We start from the raw sequence: 26506 nt of genomic DNA, 5'->3' as shown, positions 1-26506 counted from the left end.
CCAAGATGTGCCATGGAGTCTGAATGAATGTCTTCGAGCTGGTGGAAGACATTAAGAATTTTCTGTGCCCATTTGAGCATATCACCAGAACCCGTGTAGTTCCTTGTGCCAATATCGTATTCGTTGTGTGTGAGCCCAGAATATTTTTAGGCTTTCTACTTTAATTGTGTCAAGTTCTTTTTGACACAGCTTATAATATTTATCCATGGTCCTCAAAGGCAGGTTTGTCAGGACTCAGCAAAATCTCTAGGCTAAGTATTGTACAGCTCCCAAAAACCGCACTAAACTACCTGAACAGTTTGTTCATTGCTAAAAACATGCATTCTTCAGGTTTTTATGTTAAAAATAGGTTTACCGTAGTGTGCACACATTTCTGATTTGCAGTGTTTGTAAGGAATAATATTTCGGCCAAAAGTATTAAATATAACTTTTTACAAACAAAATATAGAATGAGACAGAAAAAAGCACTTTAAAATGGAAAGCAATTCTGAAATGTCACTATATATTTGTCCACAATGCTTGCACTTTCAGTCTGTTTGCCTTAGCCTATGATTGCAGAAAATTATTCTGATTATTTGCTCAGTTGCTAGTTCAGTTTGCCATATAAACCAAGTTCACTGCAGATATATCATGCAAATGTATATCATTTTATTCTGTTATCATAATCTTTTATTATTAAACACAGAAATGTTTAAAACACAGTCTAACTATTTCCAGTTCGAAGAGTATAAATTTGTCTATTCAACAATGCTTTATTCAGATTTGGTGTTTTCTACTTGTTTTGTGTAGACACTCTCTGAACATTCAACTATGTCTAAATTCATAACTTTTACGTATTGATCGAGTTCCATACACCACCAAAGATTCACACTTCAATGGGTAACATTTGCACGCTGTGGCTATATCACTGCTCATCAGAGCATCAGTTATTTTCAGGTTCGTCCGCCTTCACAAAATCAATCAGCAGCTTTTCGTGCTATTTGTGTCATTTGACAGGGAAATCTTTTCAAAAGCTGGTTTAAAAAGAATTCCTCCTTGCTGCTATTTATTTATTTATTTATTTATTAATTTAATTTTTTTTTGTTGGGGGGTGCATTAGTGACGGATTGAACAATTCTGCAAAAAATGCGAATTTGCACATATTCCTTTGTGTCCTGTTTGAAGACTTTACATGCTGCACATAACATATCTGTGCTTGACATCCTGTAATGCTTTGTGAAATTTCCTAATATAATAAAAACCTATGAACCGTATATATATATATATATATATATATATATATATATATATATATATATATATATATATATATATATATACATATATATATATATATATATTTTTATAGGTATACTGTTGAATGTTCAAAAAAATACATAAAAATAAACAAAGTAAATAGAAGATGAATGCGTTTCATATCTCCCTGGGAGATATGAAGGATGCTGAGCTAACTATTGATTTCTCCTTGTTTGTCATGCCACAGCTGGCCTGCTGTTAGTCTACCACTGATCTGTTACCCCAGTGACCCCCCGCACTTCATAAGAATAGGGTACATAGAAAAAATTGCCCATGAAAGCAAAGGCAGATAAAAAAATAATAATTCTCTTAAATGAACCAGACTCTGTATTTATGGGAAAAGGGAAGTCATAAGGAAGGAGGTGTCTTTGATTTATAATAAGCATGTTTTACGTAATTTTGTTGCTTCGGGCTTGACTTGCTTTTGATTTATAATAACTACATTTCAATCAAGTATTTGCTGCCCTGGAGGCAACACCATGGAAAAAAACACAATATTCCAGCTTTAACAAGTACATAGAGTCTAAAAGGATTAAGATTCTCCAATCAACTTGACTAAAATGTGTCTATGTACATATGTGTATTTAATCATCACTAGCACCCAAGAGAAGAGAGGTCATCCAGCAGCGTGTTAATGCACTAATGCAGGGTCAGGAGTGGAGAGCCAAAGTAATTTCCCTTTGGCGTTTTTTTTTTTTTTCTGGAGTTTCAAGTGTTTTCTCATCTTGCTTGCTAGTCCAAGCACACATTAGTGCACTTCTTTAACAATAATGCAACCTCACTCTTAATTTTGGGAGCGCCTCAAACTTGTTTCATTCATCACATAGTTCTTGGGTGTCTGTGTAATTGCTGTAAGGGCTATACCAGTGGCAGGCTGTCAGGGCCAGCAAGGCCTTTTCTGCTGAACTAAACACTATTAGAATCACTGGCTTTCGTTTTTATATTTCTTTCCAATAATGTATTCAATAAATGTATTAACAGCCTCCACAACTCTGGGCGAATCTCCCAGGGAGGGTGCTCAAGAAGGGCCACCAGGTCCATGAACCATGGTCTGCCCGACCACTGCGAGGCCACTAGGTGGAGATGGATTCCATCCTGGTGAACACTCTCCAGAACTCATGGAAGCAGGGTGATGGGAAAAAGGGACCAATTCTGGACCAAAGCGTCCATAGGGGCTGGAGGAGTAAGGGAGAACCAAAGGAGACAGTGCGACGTCTCGAACAGGTCTACATGAGCCCTGCCGAATCTCTCCCAGATCTGCTCCACCACCTGAGGGTGGAGCCACCATTCCCCAGGTCTCAACCCCTGTCTCAACAGGGCGTGAAAGTGCTCTCTGCTTTTTGGCCGACCAAGACAGGTCTACCTTAGCAACGGCTTGAGCCACAACCTCCATGAGCTCCTCAACTTCCGGCTCCTCAACCTCCGGCTACCTCCCACCGGTGACGCCGCGCTTTCCATTGTATAGATTACACACATGATTCAGAGCGTGGACAACGTGGAAGCGTTCCCAAAGCGTTGTTGGCACAGCTTGAGTTTCTAAAAGGGAACTGAGCAATCAGAGGAGAACAGCCTTAGTTAGAACCTGAAGAACAACACATGGGCCATGTATATATTTTTAAACCACCAGGACTCCTGAGTGACTTCCTAGAGTGGCCAGCATTGGCCAAACTGAGCGATCAGAGGACAAGGGCCTTAGTCAGGGAGGTCACCAAGAATCCGACTGCCACACTGAAAGAGCTACAGCTTTTCTCTGTGGAGAGAGGAGAACCTTACAGAAGAACATTCATCTCTGCAGCACTTTACCAATCATGCCTATATGGTAGAGTGGCCAGACTCCTCAGTAAAGGCACCTGACAGCCCTCCTGGAGTTTGCCAACAGGCACCTGAAGGACTCTCAATCCATGAGAAACAAAATTCTTGACCTCTTTAGCATGAATGTAAAGCGTCATGTCTGGAGGAATCCAGGCACCACTCATCACCTGGCCAATACCATCCCTACAGTGAAGCATGGTGGTGGTGGCATCATGCTGCATGGATGTTTTTCAGTGACAGGAACTGGTAGACTAGTCAGGATCGAGAAAGAGATGAATGCAGCAATGTTTATAGACATTCTTGATGAAAACCTGCTCCAGAGCCCTGTGGACTGGGGGTTCATCTTCTAACAAGACAATGACCTTAAGCACACAGCCAAGATAACAAAGGAGTGGCTACGGGTTGAATTCTATGAATGTCCAGCAAGAGCCCCGACTTATACATCTCTGGAGAGATCTATATTTACATATGTACGTGATTTTTTTGTTTTTTTATTTTTAATAAATTTGCACAGATTTCAAACAAACTTCTTTCACATTGTCATTATGGGTATTGTTTGTAGAATTTTTATTGTTTTGACGAATTTAATCCAATTTGGAATAAGGCTGTAATATAATATGTGGAAAAAGTAAATACAGTGAAAGCTCGATACTCGCGACCTTGACATTTGTGACCTCGATAGTTCGCAACTTTTCATTTGGAACGGGACTATGAGTAACTCGTGAAAATCTGATAGTTCACGAGAAGCCGGGAGTGGCTCCGATAGTTCGGAGTAACATTTCAAAACAGAGTTTGTACTAATAAATTACATAAAAATGTTTGAAAAACTGTTTTATTATTGTATTATTCATTTAAAGTAGTAAATAAAACATTTATGACAAGTAATTCACAATTTTTGTTGAGTTCAGAGTACATTACATGTACAATTCCCCTTCCATCAAAACGAGAGAGTCAAAACCTTTTGATTTTTTTGTTATTTGTGAGGGGTCATCGAACGTAACCCCCGCAAGTATTGAGGTTGCACTGTATATATATATATATATATATATATATATATACACATATACACACACACACACACACACACACACACACACACACACACACACACACACAGTTTCTCCTTCAGTGCTTTATTTTTTATATTTTAAACATTGTACAATTTACATTGATATATTTATATTCATATTATATTCAAGAGTCACTCTTTGCTTTGATGACAGCTTTGCATACCCTTGGCATTCTCTCAGTCAGCCTAATGAGGTAGAGGTGTGTTTGGGGTCATTATCCTTTTGGAAAACATATTATAGTACAGTGCAGACCAGATGAAATGGCATGTCGCTGCAAAATGCTGTAGTAGTCATGCTAGTTGTGTTCTCTTAATTTTGTCACCAACAGTGTCATCAGCAAACCACACATTCATGAAACCAACTGTTCACCCTCTGTATGTATAAAAAAGACATGGCAGTTAGAACCATAAATCAAAAAATTTGGACTCATCAAACCAAAGAACAGTTTTCCACTGTCCATTTCTTGTGTTTCTTGGCCCAAGCAGGTCTTTTCTGCTTCTTGTTCTTCCTAGGTAATGATTTCTCTAGATGCATTTTAGGCATGAATGCCTTATTCACACAGCCTTCTAGATGTTGAAATATGTCTGCCACTTGAATTCTGTAAAGTATTTATGTAAATAAGTGATATTTTCGTTTTCTTCTTCTTTCGTCTTTTCTCATTAGGGGTTGCCACAGCGGATCATCCGTCTACATACCCCCTTGTCCACTAAATCTGCCTCTTTCAACCCAACTACCTGCATGTCTTCCATCACCACATCGATAAACCTCCTCCCTGGTCTTTCTCTTTTCCTCCTTCCTGGTGGCTCCATCCTCAGCATTCTTCTACCGATATACCCCATGTCCCTCCTCTGAACATGTCCAAACCATCTCAATCTCGCCTCCCTCACCTTGTCTGCAAAACGTCCTACATGCATATTGCTGTACATGTTTGAACTGAGCCTGAAGCTGGGGAAGGTGCCACAGCTATGGAAAACATCCTGCGTGGTGCCTGTTCCAAAGACGTCGCGCCCAAAAGACTTTGGGGACTACCAACCAGTAGCACTGACCTCCCATCTGATGAAGACATTGGAGAGGCTGGTGCTCACTCATCTCCGACCTCTGGTGAGCCCATCAATGGATCCACTTCAGTTTGCCTACCTACACTGCAGACTTCATGTTTAGCTCAGCAACCTGTCACCTACAGAACTTCTCTGATGACTCTGCCATCGTTGGTCTGATCACGAATGATGATGACAGAGAGTACAGAGGACTTATACAAAACTTTGTGGACTGGTGCCAACGGAGCTGCCTCCAGATAAACGTGGGGAAAACCTAAGAACTGGTGGTGGATTTCCGTAGGCACAAACACACTTCATCACTTCCATTGGTAAACATTCAGGGAAAGGACATTGTGAGAGTGGACTCTTACCAATACCTGGGTGTTCACCTAAACAACAAACTGGACTGGACAGACAACACTGAGGCAATCTATAAGAAAGGCCAGAGCAGACTCTTTCTGCTGAGGAGACTAAGGTCTTTTGAAGTGCAGGGAGAGCTACTAAAGACCTTTTTTGACTCTGTTGTGGCATCAGCCATATTCTATGGTGTGGTCTGCTGGGGTAGCAGCAGCTCTACTGCAGACAGGAAGAGATTGGACAAGCTGATCAGGAAGGCCAGCTCAGTCCTGGGGATTCCCCTGGACACTGTACAGGAGGTGGGAGAAAGGAGGATAGTAGCAAAACTATCATCATTAATGCAGAACGCCTCTCACCCCCTGTATGAAACAGTTACCTCGTTGAGCAGCTCCTTCAGTGACAGACTGTTACATCCTAAGTGTCTGAAGGAGCGATACAGAAGGTCTTTTTTCCCTGCTGCTATTAGACTGTACAATAAAAGCTGCTCCCAGTGAAACCATTAACCAAAATACACACTGTTATTATTGTTATTACTGTTATTACTGTTCAATGGTGTAATAGTTACTGTTTTTACTGTTTTACTATGTAATAATACTTTCTGTGTGCAATATTACCTGCAATATGTGCAAGATCACCTGCAATACGTGCAATATTACCTGCAATACGTGCAATAGTACCCGCAATACGTGCAATGTTACCCGCAATGCGTGCAATACCACCTGTGTGCAATACAACCTGCAATACGTACTTTTCCCTCATCTGTATTTATACATTGTGTTGTGTATATACTTGTAATATTATAGTATGTCTTATTCGTCTATTCTTTTATATATTTGCATTTATTTTCTATTTTTTCATGCTGCTGTAACATAGAAATTTCCCCACTGTGGGACGAATAAGGTTTATCTTATCTTATCTTATCTTATCTTATCTTATCTTATCTTATCTTATCTTATCTTATCTTATGCACTGTCCCTCTAATAAACTAATTTCTAATCCTGTCCATCCTCGTCACTCCCAACGAAAACCTCAACATCTTTAGCTCTGCTACCTCCAGCTCCACCTCCTGTCTTTTACTCAATGCCACTGTCTCTAAACCATACAACATCGCAGGTATTACCACAGTCCTATAAACTTTCCCTTTCACTCTCGCAGATACTCTTCTATCATAAATCACTCCTGCCACTCTTCTCCACCCACTCCACCCTGCCTGCACTCTTTTCTTTACTTCTCTAACACACTCTCCATTACTTTGCACTGTTGACCCCAGGTACCTAAACTCCTCCACATTCGCCACCTCTTCTTCCTGCAACCGCACCACTCCACTGCCCTCCCTCTCATTCACACACATGTACTCTGTCTTACTCCTACTGACTTTCTTTCCTCTTCTCTCCAGCGCGTACCTTCACCTGTCTAGGCTCTTCTCAACCTGCTCCCTACTCTCACCACAAATAACAATATCATCCTCAAACATCATAGTCCATGGAGACTCCTGTCTGACCTCGTCCGTCAACCTGTCCATCACTACTGCAAACAGGAAAGGGCTCAGAGCTGATCCTTGATGCAGTCCAACCTCCACCTTGAACCAGTCTGTCGTTCCTACTGCACACTTCACTGCTGTCATGCTGTCCTCATACATGTCCTGCACCACCCTCACATACTTCTCTAACACACCTAACTTCCTCATACAGTACCACAACTCCTCTCTCGGCACCCTGTCATACGCTTTCTCTAAATCCACAAATACACAATGCAACTCCTCCTGACCTTCTCTATACTTCTCCATCAACATTCATAAAGCAAATATCGCATCTGTAATTCTCTTTCTTGGCATAAAACAATACTGTTGCTCACAGATGGTCACCTTTTCTCTCAGGCTGGCTTCCACTAGTTTTTTCCATAACTTCATGGTGTGACTGATCAACTTTATTCCCCTGTAGTTACTGCAGGTCTGCACATCTCCCTTGTTCTTAAAGATCGGTAACAGCACACTCCTTCTACATTCTTCAGGCATCCTCTCCCCTTCCAAAATCCTGTTAAACAATCTTGTTAAAAACTCCACTGCAATCTCATCTAAACATCTCCATGCTTCTACCGGTTTGTCATCTGGTCCAATCGACTTTCCCCTCTCCATCCTCTTAATAGCTGCTCTCACTTCCTCCTTACTGATCCTATCCACATCCTGCTTAATCAACTCCACACCATCCAACCTTCTCTCTCTCTCTCTCATTTTTCTCGTTCATTAGCTGCTCAAAATACGCCCTCCATTTTCTCAACACACTTCCCTCACTAGTCAACACATTTTCATCTCCATCCTTTATTGCTCTAACCTGCAGCACATCCTTCCCAGCTTGGTCTCTCTGCCTGGTCAATCGGAACAAATCCTTTTCTCCTTCCTTAGTGTCCAACCTCTCGAACAGCTCCTGATATGCCTTTTCCTTGGCTCTCGCCACATCCCTTTACCTGCTACAACATCTCCTTGTACTCCTGTCTACTTTTCTCATCACCTCTTTCTCCTTATGCTCTCCTGCACCTCCTTATTCCACCACCATGTCTCTTTGTCTTCCTTTCTATTTCCAGATTTCACACCAATTACCATTCTAGCTGTCTCCCTTATCACTTCTGCAGTAGTTGCCCAATCATCCAGCACCTCTTCACCACCACCATGCCCCTGTCCGACCTCTTCCCTGAATCTCACACTACAGTCTTCCTCCTTCAGACTTTCTGTCTTCACTCTCCTTCTCTTCTTCTTCACCTCCAAAACCATCCTACAGACCACCATCCGATGCTGTTAAACTACACTGTCCCCTGCCAACACCTTACAGTCTTCAATCTCCTTCAGGTTGCATCTTCTACATAGAACATAGTCCACCTGTGTGCACCTTCCTCCACTCTTATACATCACCCCATGATCCTCCTTCTTCTTAAAATAAGTGTTCCCCACTGCCATTTCCATCCTTTTAGCAAAATCTACCATCATCTGCCCTTCCACATTCCTCTCCTTAAAGCCATACCTACCCATCACCTTCTCATCACCTCTGTTCCCTTCACCTACATGCCCATTGAAATCCGCCCCAATCACCAATCTTTCATTCCTAGGTACACCTTCTACCACTTCATCTAACTCACTCCAGAATTTTTCCTTCTCCTCCATCTCACAACCCACTTGTGGAGCATAAGCACTGATGACATTTATCATCGCCCCTTCAACTTCCAGCTTCACGATCATCACCCTATCAGAAACTCTCTTCACCTCCACTACACATATACCAAACTCTTATATACCTTTCTCTTCTCCATCATATCAGCTACCTCTCTCCCTTTACCAGTCATAGTATCAACATTTAAAGTGCCAACCTGAACCTCCACTCCCCTCCACTTCTCCATTCCCTGCCGTCTCTGTAGACGTCTTCCTCTTCTCCTTCGGCCAACAGTAGCCCAAATTCCACCGGTACCCTGTTGGCTAACGATACCTGTGGCGCGACCGATCCGGTATGACATTCTCTTTCGTGATCCGCATATTTGATTTGCCACATGTTTTACACTGGATGCTCTTCCTAACGCAACTCTCCCCATTTATCCGGGTTTGGGACCGGCACTAAGAACGCACTGGCTTGTGCAACCCTAATAACTCGGTTAAATCAGTGATATCTAAGGCTGGTAATTTAAAATAAATTATCCTTTACAGCAGAGGTAGGTCTTGGTCTTCTGTTCCTGGGACAGTCCTCATAAGAGCCTGTTTTATCATAGCATTTGATGGTTTTGTAAATATTACTGTATATATAAACTCTGCAAATGTTTTTAAACACCTGACCATAAGATTCGTATGTTTGAACAACTCAATTAACATTTAGTCCCCATTTGCTGTTATAGTAACCTCCACTAGTCTGGGAAGATGTTCCACTAGATTTTTGAATGTGCTTGTTGAGATTTGTGCTAATTTGCCACAAGGGCATTAATAAAGTCAGGTACTGATATAGGGTGAGGAGGCCTGGGGTGCAGTCACATTTCCCAAATGTGTTCAATAGGGTTGAGGTCAGAGTTCTGTAGCAGTCCACTACAACCCATGTAAACCATATCATTGTGCACAGGGGCCTTGTTATGGTCAAACTCTCCTAGTTCAAGTGAAGGGAAAATGTAATGCAACTGCACCCAAAGACATTCCATACAATTGTTTGGGAAAGAACCACATATGGTTGTTGCAATAGTTTGTTCATAAAGTCTAGTCTGATAGAGTACATATATTATAAATAAATATAACTAACAAGCTAAGAAATACTTCCTTCCTACTGTTCTTTAAACCTCACTGTATATTTCACTCAAATAAGAAAACTGGTAACAAACAAAAGTCTCAGTTATGCATTAAGTAATCTCACAATCCATAATAAATGCCTTTTATTTTAATATATCATGATGCAATCTTGTTTTTAAATTTAAACTAAACAACATTTGTACTGGTTTAGAAATAATTAAAAAACAAATAAAAAAATATATATTATTTACTTTATTGTATACTGTATATTGTATATATAACAGGATAAGAAAGAGGGCCAGTCTGATTATATTATCTCGTATTCATATTGTCTCCTACATATCAATTAATTTTACCCTAACAAACACATTAGGCAGTAAAGTTTTGCAGAGGCCAGAAAGGAAGAGAAACCATTCTCTCATTTGCCAGATATGCCGTCAGCCGTCTCCAATTTATCCGTACACCGTGGTGCAAAGCCTGTAATGAGCGAGAATCAGCGAACTGCCAAAGCTTGAAGGACCATCACCTGAATGCAGTGAAATGGCCACGCTCCAGCCCTGTTAGACCGACCGTGCAGCAGAGAATACAGTTCAAGCGCAAAAATAGTCAGCTCCATGCCATCTTTCTAAAATGCTCCTGTTTTCGCCTTCATAGTGTTGAGGCTGCTGGAATTTGGCATCTAAAATCTACAAGCTTGGTTGTGTTTATGAACTTGACTACAAAAATGGCTAATTGCTTTTCAAAACAGTGGTTTCACATCCAGGAATAATTTACATACATGCCTTTTTGTTACTTTTTTCAGCAGGCTCTTGGTTTAAGTATTCAAAGCAACTAACTCAATAACTGAATATACATGTATTAGTTTATAGCATGAAAGAGAAAGTAATTGGGACAAATTTATTTTGGTAAAAAATTTTTGGTTGGAAAGATGAAACCTGAACCTAGGGAATGTTTAAATGGATTACATAATTAACTAAGTCGTTTAACTGACGGTTTCAAGGGAAATAAAGTGGACAGGTAAAAAATTGACAAGAAAGTGAATTAGTTATACAGTAATTTGTTGATGCCAAAGAAAATGACAAATAACCATCTAAACAGCCATAACTCTCCTTAACAGTCAGCACACTGATGTCAAATAATGATTTTTTCCCTCTCTTCATTCTGCACATTTTGTAGTGGTGGGCCATCAGGGCCAGCAAAGCCTTCTCTGCTGGCCTAAACACTATCAGAAATACTGACCTACATTTAAAACCTAAATTTTTATATTTGTTGCATGAAATTGTATTACTTTATCCCAGACAGTCTATTCTCTTCATTTCAATGTTAGATTTTTTGTCCAATTAGATTTCACCCTTTATGTGCTGCCATGTCAATCTAATCTGCCCAGGGCCTTTAAAGTTAGTAGTGCTGGCCTATTTACCTAAGCCTCTATAAGAAATTAGTTTGTTTTCTTTAACCAATGACATTTTAAATTAGCTAGCTGGCCCAGATTGGTTGGTCAGAGGGAAACTGTTACAGCCAAGTTCATCTAGCAAAACACGTCTGTAAGTGATCTGCATCTGCATCTGTTATTAGACAAATATTCATTCTTAACTGCTCCAGATGATGTACGTGGCACAGTTGTGTTTGTAGTGCAGAGGTTTGGAGTTGTCTTAACTGGGTTTCTTGCTTTAGTAAAATGGTATTCACCCTCCATATGCGAAATGACTCTCTCTCTGTAATGCCGCACGTTGGTATATTGTGTTTTTGCATATTACTGATGGTTTCTATAATTTTAATGTTAAGGTGGTATTAAGAGGTGGATTAAGTCGGGTAAGTACCCACAGCTCTACAGCTCTACTGTAGCCAAATGTTCAGTTGCAAAACTTTGTCCTCTAACTGAGGTTAAGTATAACAAATGTATCAAGTGCATTTGAGTTAATGCAGTAATAATCACAATGCAATCAACATGCAATTTTACAGGAAATAGCCATTATCTTATTTATAATTGTTTAGCTTGTACTTTGTATTACCTGTTTTCTGAGCAACTTAGGTACTCGTCTCTTTTTGCTCCTAATGTTAATTAAGTAGAAACAGGACAATGAAGTGCACATCTTCATCATTAACATAACTACACATGTTCCTTCTGGACTGTATCTGGAAAGCTGCTAATGAGCTTGAATCTAGTTATAAACACAGCTGCTTCAGAAAAACCAAGCTGGAAGATGGTAAGTAGTTTAATATATTTAACACCTGATCATGTCTCCTTTCATTTTTTATTTTCATGGACAGATGTGTCTTGTTAAAATGGCCAATGCAGTCGGCAGTTTACAAGGCCTGTGTACAGATAAGAGTTTGGTGGCAAGAGTGTTTTCATAAAGGCCAGGAAAGGGGATGGAAAGTATTTCAAAATGAGAAATGATATCTTCTGCAATGCTCTCTGGAGTGATAAGAAGCCCATCAATGAAGCTTTAAAAGTCCACCCTCCTTTGGTGCCATGATGTCACTTTACCTTGAGGGGATTATTGGGCGTTCTTCGAAAACATTCTATTTACTTGGCATAATCCTGATGGTACTATGAATTTTCCTTCACCGCTTTGCTAGAGGTAGCAACTGAAAGCACCACATCCAATTGAGGGTAATGTTTTGTAAGATTACAGATTGTTTTTTTTTTTTTTTGTGATCCTATTGTAAACCAGCAGGAGAAATAAAATAACTGGGCTGAATAAGGTTTTTTGTTTTTTTTATGCAGACAAAAAAAGGCAATGCTCAGCCAGGCGAATTACACAAACATTCTTGGAGAAAAAAACCCCAAAATGTTTAAACTTGAAAGTGCCAATGATGGAGGCAAAATTGCACAGTGGGGATCTGCAGTGATGTGAAATATCTCCTCCTGAGCATTCAATGAAGAGTATTGATATTTTCTTATCGAAACAAAAAGTGTACTGTATAGTATTACCAGAGATCAGACACAATGATCAGAAACATTTCCAAGTAGAATAATAATAAAAAAGACTAAGAAACCTTAGTTACAAAAGAAACCATTTTATAACCTTTTTCTAAAAATGTACTTTGTACCAAATACCAAGTCAAGCTCTAGATATAGGCAAATATAACTTTAAATATTCACCTGATAATTTTTCCTCACACCCAGATAAAACATACTCTGAAAATAGGGTCTTCTGTGTTTTAAATGTTTTTAAAGATTCACTGGATAATTGGACAACAATGTTCTCAATGTTTCTTTGCTCATTCCTGCAGCAGGAAAATTAAAGAATCTCTAATTATCCAATGAACCATTACATTGTTACATAGCCCTTTGTTTCCATACCAAGTGCGTACCAAGTACCAAGTCAGATTGAACTAAATCTTCAGTGCAGACCATGTTATAGATATTAAGCCTAATGTTCCTTGAGTGTTTGGGCCCCTAATCATTTCTACACAACCAGTTAATACAAATAACCTTACAAAAAGTTTCCCATGTTTTTAAGGTCTATTGGACCTTTAAGGTCTATTGGATAATTGGAAAATCAGATTCATTCTAACGTAGAATCTTTATGAGTTCTTGTAGTGGGAAAACAAAATAAAATTTAATTAACCACTATAGCTCTTCTTTTTCTGAGTGTACCAAGTACCAATCAAGTAAAAAAAAAAAAACCTTTAATCCAGACTATGTTCTAGATGTTAAGATAAATATTCTTTCAGCACTCCTAAGGATTCATTGGATAATTGGACAGATGGTTTATTCAGTCATTCTAACATGGAACTTATAAGGGGTCCTGCAGCAAAAAATAAATAAAAAATAAAAATTAATAAAAAAATACTAATAGCCATTAGTAATGGCTATTAAATAGCCATTTTGTCTAAGAGTTAACCAAATACCAAGATAAATTGAGTGAATCTTCAGTCCAGACCATGTTCTAGATATTAAGAAGAAAACAGGGACCAAATATACATTATATACAAATATTCTGTAGCAAAATTAACTAGGATAAAACCACCAAAGTAACATGTACACCATCAAAAGGCAGTGAGGATTTTTTTTCAATGACAAATTTGAAAATATTAGGCAGAAAATCCCGACTATTGATTTAAAGTCAGCCAATTTAATAAATAACTCTGTAGATAACAATATAATTATATCAGATCAGTAACTACTATGTTTTACTCTTATTCTCCTATTAAATTTACTTATTCACACCTCAAAGTTATGAATTTCTGTTAGTTCCTTTGCCTACATGTTTCTTCAAAAAGATAATCCCAGAAGCAAATGAACCTGTTCTAAAAATAATACATTCTTTCCTTAACAATGGTTATGTACCTAAATTGTTATCAAACCCCTAAATAAAAAACCTGACCTCCAACCAACTCCAACTACAGACAAATATCAAATCTCCCATTTATATCCAAGATTCTAGAACATGTTAAGCACAGCAATTATGCTCAAACTTACATAGGAACAACATTCAGGAAATGTATCAGTCAGTTTACTACTGACGTATAAAGCACTCAATGGTCTCGCACCGCAGTATCTGAGTGAACTTCTGTACCAGTATGATCCTCCACGCCTACTTAGATCAAAAGGTGCTGGCTATCTGTTGGTTCCTCAAATAATGAAGACTACAGCAGGGGGCAGATCTTTCTCTTATAAAGCCCCACAGTTATGGAACAGCCTTCCAATCAGTGTTCGGGACTCAGACACAGTCTCAGTGTTCAAGTCGAGGTTGAAAACGTATTTATTTAGTCAAGCCTTTTATCAGTAGATTTCTCTTAGGTAAAGGCACAGATCTGGAGGGAACATGGATATAGAGTGTTTGGTGAACTGGTATATTTGTATGCTGTCGCCCCTCACATTCACACGCTCACTCAGGTTTGTTGACGGTGGTGTGGTGGGTCGCCTCATCCCAGAGATCCTCATGTCTGTGTTACCTTCTGGTTCTCCCTTTTAGTTATGCTGCCATAGCGAGTCTTGCCGGAGTCCAAACTGCACAGTGACATTAACTTTCATACACCAATAGTTACACTTAATAATCCATATCCTTCTCTTCCCGTCACCCTCTCTCTCTCTCTCTCTCTCTCTCTCTCTCTCTCTCTCTTCGGTCGAGTTAAACATGCTCCTGAGGCTCCAGTGACCAGTGTTCCTGCCCCTCTCCTCCTTGGATCTTCACACTTCTGTGCAGCTCGGACGGTCTCTTAATTCCGGAGTAGAACGGGTGCTTTGAGGACGGATTGACTGTAGTTGGTGTCGGCGGTCTGCTGCACTGACTCGGGAGTGCAGTTTGCTTCTGATCATCATCACTGTACCCCACAACATTGTATATCTGCTTCAAATGGACATTTGGTGCAACCCAGATGAGGATGGGTTCCCTCTTGAGTCTGGTTCCTCTCAAGGTTTCTTCCTTATGCCATCTCGGGGAGTTTTTCCTTGCCACAGTTGCTCATCAGGGACAAACATACTTACAAAGAACATATTTATGTTTAATCACCACATTATCTGTGTAAAGCTGCTTTGAGACAATGTTCATTGTTAAAAGCGCTATACAAATAAAAATGAATTGAATTGAATTGAAAGTTTATTAGTTATTCAACCTTGTGACTGAATAATCACAAATATCCACCAAAACACTCCAAAATCTTGTTTTCTGCTTACCAGAAGTATAGGAGGTTATAAGAGTAAATGGAGACTAAATGTAGAATGGGATGTTCAGAAAGCACATACAAAGCTTATGGTAAGGTGTCCACAAACATTTGTCTATACAGTTTACTTAAAGTGTACTATAGTGGCATTGCCACTATATAAATGTCTTTTGACACTCTGTATTCTGCCTTCTAGATGTCTGTTTGTGTTTGCCTGTATGTCAGATACACCCATTGGTATGACAAAATTGAGTGAAATCAGTAATGTGGCTAAAGTAGAGTGAGTGTGAGAGCAGGTGCTGAGGACAAAAAAAAGAAAAAATAAGCTGTAAGCGCTTTGCCAGAGTCCAGAACAGTGCACAAACAGGAGCACTGACACAAGGCAGGCTGTGGGGGGGAAAGAAACAGTAAATAAAAAGGGCTCTATCATTTCACCTTGAATGCATTTTTATCGGCCACTTCTTATTTCTTGGGCCTTTTTTCTACGCCGGCCAGCTGTCATTCTGGAGACAATATTGGCTATCAGAGGCCTAGGCAAGCTTGGCTGATTGTCAAAACCGCTGGTAAACGAGACTGTGGTGCCTTTACATGAGTGGTCAGTGAACTTTACACAGAGGACAGTGCATGTAGTGAAGCCATTTATATTTGTTAGAAGAAAATCAGTTTGTCGAGAGTCAAAAATGGGTTTACAGTCTTGAAGGTAGTGGGGTCGTTTACAGCCAGTATTTTGGAAAAAATAAAATCAGAAATATTTGTCCATTGTCCAATTGTCAATATTTGTAAAAGCATTAAGCAAACAAATAAGGTCTATAACAGTAAAACAATTTATGCAATTGTATTTATATACAGTACAAGTAACTTTAATGTTTGGGCAAGATTAATAGGCTGTACTTAAATAAAAAAAAAAATCATGTCCAAAAACATGTGTTGGCTATCTTTCTATTTCTTTTAAGTAGAAATAAAACATGGTGTATTGTGCAGTAACAACACAACACAAATTCCATTTCATTCTCTCTTTTGAGGTTAACATCTATCTTTTATCTTTTGTCATGCTACTGAGAAAACACAAAGCAGAAAGGTTCTCTGTTTTGAAGTCTTTCATGTTATGGGAATAAAAACTAGTTCTGACTTTTCTCAAAATGCTGACAGTGTAGATTCCTTTCATCAATGCTAAATAAGAGCATAAAGTCAGTGTAATCTTTTAATAACGGGTTGTAAAATAAGAAAAACAGATAGATTTGTACAGACAGAAATCTGACAGTACTGATAATTATAATTTAATGATATACAGTAAGCTCCGATAGCTTAAAATCGCATAAATGCTCTGTTCTATTGCATCTCACTTCAAAGTTGCTTTGGATAAATGTAAAAAAATCTGGGTTGTCTTTTTTACTTTATGTGTTCAAAGCTGCTTTGAAATAATTAAAAGGACTATCCATTTGGTAGTATAAAAAATAAATAAATAAATAAATAAATAAATAAATAATAATAATAATAATAATAATAATAATAATAATAATAATAATAATAATAATAAGTATAACACAGTGTCAGTAAAATGATTTCTGGTTGAAAAATATCATCACTAGAAAAATGCTTTTTTTTTCCAGGAGAACTCTAAGAGACACAGTAAGAGATTTGTTGCAAGTCATGTGAATAGGAAGCAAATATAAAAAAGCAAAAAATGGAACACTAAAAGTGTTTTTTAACACTTTTTCACCACAAGTACATCAGCAAGTACATCTGCGAATGATTCTCTGGTTTGTCTCGTTTATTCGAGAGAGGATGCCAGAAGGTCCCTCCAGACTAATGCTTTCAAGCGTAAGCCACAGACTGTGTGCGATAATGAACATCTCCGTTTAAAGTTCATTATGTTGATTGCAGCACGTTAAAGCGTTCCTGTTTTCCAAATGTAATTTCATATTCTACAGTTTTCCTCTTGGGCAAGTCCATTAAATGTAAGCAAAGAATAATGCTGTTTTAGCTCTGTAATGGTAAATGCACTGAATCTCACTGTTCCTTACCTAGGCTTTTTGGGTTCCATGTTTTTTAGCGTGTTTTTGTTTTGTTTGCTTATACAGTCAGAGTTGATCAATGCGATAACTGATGTGTTTCAGTTTCCTTCTGGGTGAATGGAGACAAGGGGCTGTCCCCTGTAGAATACATCTTCTTCAGAGGAACAGCAACATGGCCCCAAAGGCTGAAATAAATTGCTTTGTAATATATGCACATATGCTATGGCATACAGCAAGTACAAAACTCACTTTAAAAGAAGGCATGCCCTGAAACTCTATTTAAAAAATAATCCTACCAATATTCCACTGACAACACTGGAAATCTTTAATCACAGAAATGCCAGCACTGTTAAGATGGTGTGTAACTTCTTTAACCTCACCTGCATCACTCCAGTTCATAACTAGTCGTAACTATATATTTTTTTTCTCATTCATGCAGTTATTTCTTTCTATGGTATTTCCTGGTAATTTTGTTGATACAAGTTTCCAATAAAGCATAGTGACCCTGACCAGGCAGCTACTATGGATGCTGTAAACATCACATGTTTACAATCACATGTTCACAATCACATGTTAAGGTTTTTCCTTCATCGTACAAGCGCCGAAGCTGACTGACAAGGATCGTCTTTCATCTATTGCTAACATTCATTTGTAAATAATGAAGCTACACACAGTCAGTGAAAGAGAACCAAATTATGAATAATCTTCATTGTTTTCAAACAATATATCCAATGCCCACGTCTTCCAAAATCCATGAACACTTCTGTGATTCATATTCTACCACCTGCCGAAATTATTTTCAATGTTGAAAATCTTCAGGAAATAAAATAATAATCATATAAAACCGAGCGCATTGCAATTTGAAATAAGAAATGTGAGAACAGAAATGTGTTTAGACAGAGAGCAACAATGGATGTCTGAGGCCAGAGAGGAGTTAACATCACAATGTGTGCAGCACTGTCCAGTAATGGTTTGCTGTTACACACCACACACTGGACCCTTCAATACAGTGAGATTCATTTCATATTTGGATGACCTCTTCAATTAACTTGTGCTAGCTGAGAAAATATATTCGTTTTTGTTTGGTATAATGTGGTGTTTAACCAGTCATAGGCTGGATTGCTGCACATCCCAGACATTTCAAGACTGAGTTGAATTAGACATTCTAGAAGATATGAGTTTCCAGAGAGGATATGTGATATGTCATATTGATGAGGACTTGTAGGAGAAACTGAAGACTAGAACCCTCACCTTACTTTACAATATAAGTTATTACACATGTTATTAATGCATTGACTTTTTTTCTAATTATCATTGCAACTCTGGAATTTCAGTATTTTTTTTTTTTATCACCTTTTTTTTTATTTATTTTTTTACAAATAAAGTACTATATGCAAAGAATGCAAAATTAAGCATTTCATTTCATTCAAATTTCTTCATTCAAACTTCATTCTTGTTACAAATGCTTTAGTACAGTCAATAAGTCTTATTCTATAATTGAATAATACATTATGTCACTTGTGATAGATAAAAGATAAAAGTTCCTATTTTATGTTATGATTCATGTGGTTAGTGTTTTCATTTGAATGTGTAATACATAAGTGTATGCTTTCTGAGTGATAATTTTTGCCAGTGTTATGGTGAAACAAGTATATTTTATATACTTAAGTATATTTTACTTATATAAAGTGTTTTGTTGGGCTGAGTGAGTTTTTGAGGTGAGATAATCACTCATAAAATCATCTTACAACTCTTTTTCCTTTAATCATCTATTGTATACCAGTATACTGTATTGATTTACAGTATAATCCCACAAGCCAGCGTAATCCAGAAGAGGACGGGTTTCTTATTGAGTCTGGTCCTTAAAGTTTTGTTCCCAATTTGTCTAAGTCTCAGGTACTATTGACTCAGGTCTGTTCTTTATAAATCCAAATCTACACCCTGATTTCTGTAGCTGCTTGGTAACAATATATATTGCTGAAAAAAGAACAAAGGCAATTTTAATACTATTTCATTATTGACCATATAATAACTAGGCTTTGTAGACTGTAGAATAAAACAGGTGCACTCCCAGTGTTCTGAAAATGTAATTCAGTATGTGACAGCTGAAATGTTTATGCGGCGTTAAGAAGCTTTGGATGAAGTTCTGTGTCTGGCTGAGAACACAATTTCCGATGTGGCACTTTTATTCATTACCACACATTAGCATGTATTTACATATATTTGATTTGGATGCAGCGTGGCATAGAAGCAGAGTGGAGTCCTGTTTTCAATGCTGTGACTTCATCTGCCACAACAGCAACCTCGGCAGAGCTGAAATTCACACCCTCTGCTAATGTTAGCAGCTGCTTGTTGTTTATTAAATTTTTAAACATGTTATTTTCCCCATTGTGTAGACAAAACACTATGTCAACTCCATTTAGTCAGGAAGTTCTGCAAGAGATAAAGAAGGCGTTGGTCCTGGTGAATAAATAGATTTTGATTACTTGAGATGTTACTATAATGAATGGAGTATATACTGTTATAAAATATGTTATATGTATACTGTTATATACTGTTATATATATATACTGTTATATGTAGTTATAATAATGACTGGATGAGTTACTGTAATGACAGGAAAAGTCATTGTTATAAATATGTTAATTATCGTAAAAACATAATTTTACGATAATTATTTCTGAGAGCGCCCTCATATCTGTGTTACCTTCTGGCTCTTACTTCTGCTGTCACAGATACAGTAGTCTTTCCGGAGTCCCTACTTGCAGTCTGATTACACCTACTGTGCCCTTAACTATTATGTAACAATCAGGATCTTATATTACTCTATATCCATATTTCTCTCTCTCTCTCTCTCTCTCTCTCTCTCTCTCTCTCTCACACACACACACACACACACACACACACACACACACACACTCTCTCTCTCTCTCTCTCTCTCTCTCTCTCTCTCTTTCTGCAAAATTAAAAATTCTTTTGAGGTGCCAGTGATCAGGACTCTTTCTGGGCTGCCTGACTCATCCTGATACTCTTTATCAGGATGCAGCTGTTTTTAGTTTTTTTTTTTCTTGTCACTGTCGACACTGGTGGTACTCTGGATCGGAAAGGTCACAAGTTACAATCCCAGCACCACCGAGCTGCCACTGCTGGGCCCTTGAGCAAGGCCCTTAACCCTCAACTACTCACTTGTAAGTTGCTCTGCATAAGGGCATCTGCCAAAAGCCATAAATGTAAAAAAAAAAAAAAATGAATAATTTAATGTTCGCTCATTTGTAATACACTTATAGGACTAATTTATGATGCAGAAATTTATATATGTAATCTATTTATTTCTGTAAAGTTTTTTTGGGACAATGTCCATTTTTAAAAGTGGTATACAACTAAACTTTAATTGACCTAATCTTAAGCAGTTACTGTAATGACAAGAGAAGTTACAGTACTGTAATGATAAGAGTAGTTAGTGTAATGACTGGAATAGTTACTGCAATGACTAAAGTAGTTACTGTAATGACTGGGGTAATTACTGTAATTACTGTAATGACTGAATTAGCTAGAATTAAGGAGTAGTTACTGTCAACTAGAGTTAGAATGGTTATTGTAATGATTGGAGTAGTAATTGAAATGACTATAGTAGTTACTATAATGACTGGATTAATTAATGGGTGTAATTTATCATAATAAAAAAACAAAAAACAAATAACAATCAGATTGTTAAAGTTGAGGAAATACAACAAATGGTTATGGAGTATTTCACAAAATTGAGTACACCCCTCACATTTCAGCAACCATTTTATTATATGTTCTCAAGGGCCAATATTATAGAAATAAACATTGGATATTCTTTAGTGTAGTCAGCTTGTATAGCAGTACAGATTTACTGTCCTCATAAAATAACTCAACATACAGCCATTATTGTCTAAATAACTGGAAACAAATGTGAGTACACCCTAAGTGAACATGTCAAAACTGTGTCTAAAGTGTCAATATTTTGGGAGAGCACCATTGTTATCTAGAACTGCCTTATCATGTTTTGCTTCAGAATGTCACAGTACATGTTGGAACCCATGTTTCCCTCAATGAACTGCAACTCCCCAGTACCAGCAGCACTCATGCAGCCCTAGACCATGATGCTTACCACCATGCTTGATAGTAGGCAATACACAATTTTCTTGGTACTCCTCACCAGGGCATCGCCACACATGCTGGACACCATCTGAGCAAAAGAAGTTTATCTTAGTCTCATCAGACCAAAGGACATTGGTTTCAGTAAATCATGCCTGACTTGTTCCAGTGTTTGCAGTATAATCTGAGCACTGACAAGCGAACCACTTCTGCAACCACTAAAGTATTAGCAGCACTTATTCCTTTGTTTTTTAAAGCCAGCTTCTGCACCTAACGCACAGCGCATGGACTCAACCTCTTTGATAGACCCTTCGAGGCCTGTTCCGAAATCCCATCTTGGAAAACCTCTGTATGACCCTGGGCACTCTACTGTAACTAAGTTCCAGGGTGTTACCAATCTTCTTAAAGCCTAGACCATCTTTGTGGTGAGCAACAATTCTAATTCTTAAATCCTCAGGGAGTTCTTTGCCATGAGGTGCAATGTTGAACATCCAGTGGTCAGAATCAGAGAATCAGAGGCCTGTACTGAAAGCACCCATGTTTAACTGATCTAATACAAGATATTCAAATTTGTTTGGTCCTGTCAAGCAGGTTAACTGACATACAGCTGTTATCACTTATGGTGTACTCACTTTTGTTGCCAGTTATTTTGACAATAATGGCTGTAGGTTGAGTTATTTTTTAGAGGACAGTAAATCTATACTGCTATACAAGCTGTTAATTGACTACTCTAAAGTGTTACTAAGTTTAATTTCTATAGTATTGTGCCTTAAGAATTTTTAATAAATTGGTTAAAATTATATGTATAATATTTTGCTCTCAAAAATGTTACAAATATTTCTAACCCTCAGCCTTCTTTCAGTATTACATGCTCTGCACTTTAGCATAATTCAGATGACTTGAAGTTGATAAGTTAAATTGACTTTCATGGCCTAATTCATAACCTACATGTTAAGTAATTGCAATTAAGACTAGCTCGTTCGGCACGCTTTGAGAGTTTGCATGTTTAAATCTTTCGAGTGGCTTTTGATTAGCAGCTTCTGCCCCCGACACCGGAGTAATTATGACATTAAGCATTCGTCGCATGCTCTGATTGCCGACCCATAATGAAAAGGAACATGGCAGCCTTAGCCGGTCAAGCCTGTATAATCACGGTACCGATCGTGACACTATTGTTTACACAGCAGCGCTGGGAAATTACGCTGGGAGCATATCGTGCAATCTGGGCCACCAAGTCAATGTCAAAGAAGCAAACATTGCGCTCCTGGACAGGAGAGATTAAATAGATGTTAAATGCATCATGGGTAAAAAAGAACGATACAAATTCAAGCCTGCTCTACTGGGAGATTGTGTTTGCACCCGATGGCTCAAAAGGGTTTTTTTTCTTTTCTTTTTAAAAGCAGAGGTTACTGAAAGGACGCTGCAGTATGATATACAAATATATATGCAAAGATGATGCTGCATACATTATATATGAAACTGTCCACATTGTGAAAGACCAAATCTGTCTTTTTTTTACTGCCAAAAAATGCAGCCAGAATGACAATCACTAAAAATACCTTTACACATTAATCAGTTTTTGATCAGAAATCCAATTCTGGCTTTGTATTTTCACAGCACAGCAGGTCTATGTAGAGCCATCAGAAGTATGGAGGTTCTGAGCTCATGTTGTGCGTTTGTTATTATCTTCCATGGATGTTTTTTATTTTTATTTTTATGTTTGTTTTTATTCTTACTGCCCTTGAAGAGAGGGCAATTGCACAGTGCTAAAACAAATTATCACATGCAATTATTTTTTCTCTTTTGAAAATTTTACAATTGGAAAAAAAACACAGACAAGAGAATTGTTTTTAAAAAAGAAAGGTGTGTTCTTAAAAAAAATAATGTTGCCTCACTTTCTCCTTAGTTCTGGTAACTCAGAAACATACTACATTCAGATCATTATAATGGCAAGTTATTGTTCATTAAAGTGAAATGTAAATGAATGAAAATAAAATTAAATGAAAAATTAAAAGTAAAAAAAATATCAAAACATGGCAGAGTTATTATTACAGGAAAATCAACAACAAAGTGGTTAAGGTAGTCCCATTAACAACATACCATGAAGCTCTTTATTCATCTTATATGTTTTCTACATTTGGCAGATGCCCTTATCCCTAGCGACTTACAATTTATTCAGTTATACAGCTGGACAATTGTAGGTTAAGGGCCATGTTAAAGGGCCCAGTAGTAGAAGCTTAATGGTGCTGGGTTTTGAACCCACAACCTTCCATTCAGATGTTCAACATCTTATAAAATTAGGTACCACTTCCCTACATAAACCACAACAAATGTCCAACACTTACAATTCATATTTATGGAATAATGACAGGAACATTTTATTTGTTTATAGTTGCAGAAAGTCCACAAAATAGATCATGTTATTATATATCTTAGATGTATATCTTACATTTATAAACACTGATTCCCTCAGTTTCTTTTGCTTTAAAAAGACCAAAAAGAAAAATAAAAGCTGCAGTTTATTACAGTACAGTTACTGTTACAGATTAACCCAAAAGTTTTCTGACACGAGGACTGTATTGTTTTGCAAATAATAATAACAGTGGAGTTTCCTTCTCATTGCTTCCTCACATACAAATCAGAATAGATCATTAAACAGTGCCTTGGTGTAACTCTTGTTTATTATTTAAAATAAACACACAAAAAAGTCCAAACTTGATCAAAAGTCAAAAGGTTAAAATAACAATAAAAGTTTTTCACACAGTTCAGTGTGCAACAATTAAAACTGCTCGTGCTGCTTTAAAAAGGTCCAAATAAAGCTGCTGTTGTCATTATTATCTTCCAGGCCTCGTTTTTTGATTAGGCTGCCCTTGACGAAAGGACAATTACGTCAAGCTCAAACAAACAGAGCCCTAAAGCGTTAGGTGCTGCCTGCATATCTAAGCCATGCTGAACTATTTCCTTCCCAACAGAGCAAAGGGAGTAATCGACAAGCTCATCTGCCTAAAATATAATTGTCTGGAAGAAAACCAGGTGAAAACCATATAACTTGGTGTGTTGTTGAGCTTTTAAAAAAGATGAAAGAAGTAATGAAAGAAGAAAGTGGGCTCAGATATTTTTGAAGAAATGTCTTAGAATGACATCATGTGAGGCTGGTAATTGTTCTGGGGTATGGAAGTGATTAAGGAGGGACAGAGAAGGATAGAGTAGCTCATTTATTCCTTTTCCCTGTTTGGGAGAAACGAGAGAGAGAGAGAGAGAGATTAGTGTGTGGTTCAGTGAATAAATCTCAGTTTGAGTATTATGTGGGGCTAAGGGTGGATTTATCTGCCTGGTAACACTTCTTCTAAAGCCACTCTTTATAAAGCCTGAGCTCTGTGCTTTAATTATTTGTAATTTATTGTCGGGACTTTGCAAACTTTTTCTAAATAAACGCTAATGATGCCTTATTAAATACTATAATTATTTTATCAGCACTAAGTGATAACACAGAAAACTTATTAGTGGGCCAAGCACAGAAGATGCAAAGACAATTTATTGTTTTCCTAACTCTTCCACTTCTACTTCCTTTTCTTCTACTGGCAGCCCATAAATTCTGGTACAAAGCTGTGACATTTGGATCACTGATCCGGGGACATTTTAGGACATTTTAACCAAATTTGGGCCAAGTGCTGCCATTAATCTAAAACCACCAATTAGGTCTAATTTAGGCCTAGTTTGGAAGTATGTACCAAATACACTTTTGGTTGGTCAGTACTTTTTGACAGTTTTGTGAAGCTTTGCAAGATAACTCAGTAAAAGTAGTGTTTCTATGAATAGCTAGTAATCACAATCACAATTGACTTTCCAAAATCCTATATCAAGCAGGTTTTTTCGAGAAGCAATAAGACTTAAACAATTTACAACAATTAATTTAAAATCTTAACACACTGGAACCTGGATTGTTAGGAAAATATCTGAACTCTTGAATTCCTCAATGAAATGTTAAAGAAGACTTTAAAGACTTACAACACATACAGTAGCAGGACGGAAACACTTTAGACTGTAACCAACTAAGCAGACAGTCATCTTAGAGAAAGTGGTATATTCTTTTTAAAATTGTATTTTGATATAATAACTGTAATTGTATCTTGATTTGTCAGTAAAACTGGCTTAATTTCTTTTATCATCCCATTTTTGTGTTTTTGACATAATACTCAATCTCTCCAGGGAAGTACAGTACCAATTAAAACAAGTGTTATATACAAGCTATAAATCGGCATAAAACCCCAAGACTAATGATAGGGCTGGAGTTCATGTCAATCACATCTCCCAGCAGAAATATCTAGTTTTACAGTATATAAGACTAGAGATTGCATTACATTACATAAATGTCACTGTTCATTATAAAGCCATGCATCATATTATAGTCTATTCGAGCTCTGGGTTATAATTAACATATTATAAAACATAAAAGCCTGTGCTTGCCTTTTAAGACTGACAACAGTAACTGGTTTTAATGTAATATTTGAATAGTTGTAAAAGACCCACTGACTGATAGTAAGTATTGGCTTAAACGCAGGACTGTTATCACATATAATATATATTTTTTTAAACATACTGTCCTAATAGGCAGAAAATGCCCTGTAGACATCATTCTATAAAATTAAACACTTTGTTGTTATAGAAAAATTAACAAATAAACAATAAGCTGCTGTAATGAGACCTGACACAGAACTTTCTATTTTACACACTAGAAGTATCTGTTTTGCCCTAAAGTGTTTTATTCCTCTTATAATGCATTGATTTTCCAAACATTGCAATGTTTATTTATTTACCAACAATTTTAAAGTTACAGTTAATGATGATACAGTTAAAACGTCCACAAATTTGTTATGGCAGCTATAAATCATTCCTTCTCATTCCTTCTCAAAGCACTTTGACATGATG

Source organism: Silurus meridionalis, chromosome 11 (assembly GCF_014805685.1).
Source record: "Silurus meridionalis isolate SWU-2019-XX chromosome 11, ASM1480568v1, whole genome shotgun sequence".
Classification (NCBI taxonomy): Eukaryota; Metazoa; Chordata; class Actinopteri; order Siluriformes; family Siluridae; genus Silurus; species Silurus meridionalis.
This window is presented reverse-complemented; position numbering follows the sequence as displayed.